We start from the raw sequence: 1065 nt of genomic DNA on the forward strand, positions 1-1065 counted from the left end.
GCCACCGAGACTCTTCCAGAGTGCGAGGCGGGAATTGAACCCGCAAGCCGAAGGAGTGGGTCCAAAGCCTACGCTTTAGCCCCCACGACCATCGTCCCACTTAGAGAATCTTTATTGTGTACTTAAGAAGATCTAGAAGAATGATAAAATCCCTGCAGATTGGTCGAATATAGTAAGGATCATGCTATTTAAAATGGGTGACAAAGATGATCCAGCCTCATATAGGGACATTGCACTAGTGAACATTATGACTAGAATATTCACGCTAATCCTCCCGGAATTTCAGGCAGCTTTTAGAGCCAGCGGAGGTTGTATAGACCATATGTTTGTTTCGAGCTGCATCATATAGATCCATGTTTCCATTCCAGGTGGTAAGGTTTTTGCCTATTTTAATAATTTCAAAAGTCCCAATCTCTTAGTCAGCCAGGATTTGCTCTGGCGCAAACTATTGAGCCCACCTATCCAGACAAATTTTATTATGGTTATAAAGAGCCTCTGTGATGCAGCTAAGCTGTGCGTTCGCACTCCTGAGAGCATCACGTCCGAATTTCCTTAGCATCTGTAGTCATCTAGAGCGACCTTCTTAGACCGATTTTTCTTCATCCTAACAATCGAGGGTTTGGCAAACTTTTGACCCGAATCGTGGTTTAACCGGAATTTTAATTAATTACCTTATTGAGGTAATTCTTTTGGCATATGTTGATCACATTGTTGTACTTGCTGACTATCGCATTGACCTCCAGAGAAAAATTAGTGCTACTGCCGAATATTGTAGTTTGAGCTAAGTAGAAGTCAATGCATCCCAGACCAAAACCATGGTATTTAATAGAGGTAGACTATCGTTTATATCGAATTTTGCGTTTTAGGGCATTCAATTGTAGATGATACGGGAATAACCGACATGGGCAAGCATCTTGGAACTATAGATACCTTCTCTTTGGTCTGCATGGAAAGGCTTACTGCTGCTAAGATAGCCGTGAGTGTGTTTTTGCAAGTCCTTTGAGTTTCCAAGTCAAAATTTTGCTGCCCTCAACTAATCATTTTACAGAACCTTATTTCAAGTGT

This window comes from Belonocnema kinseyi, chromosome 1, assembly GCF_010883055.1.
Source record: "Belonocnema kinseyi isolate 2016_QV_RU_SX_M_011 chromosome 1, B_treatae_v1, whole genome shotgun sequence".
Classification (NCBI taxonomy): domain Eukaryota; kingdom Metazoa; phylum Arthropoda; class Insecta; order Hymenoptera; family Cynipidae; genus Belonocnema; species Belonocnema kinseyi.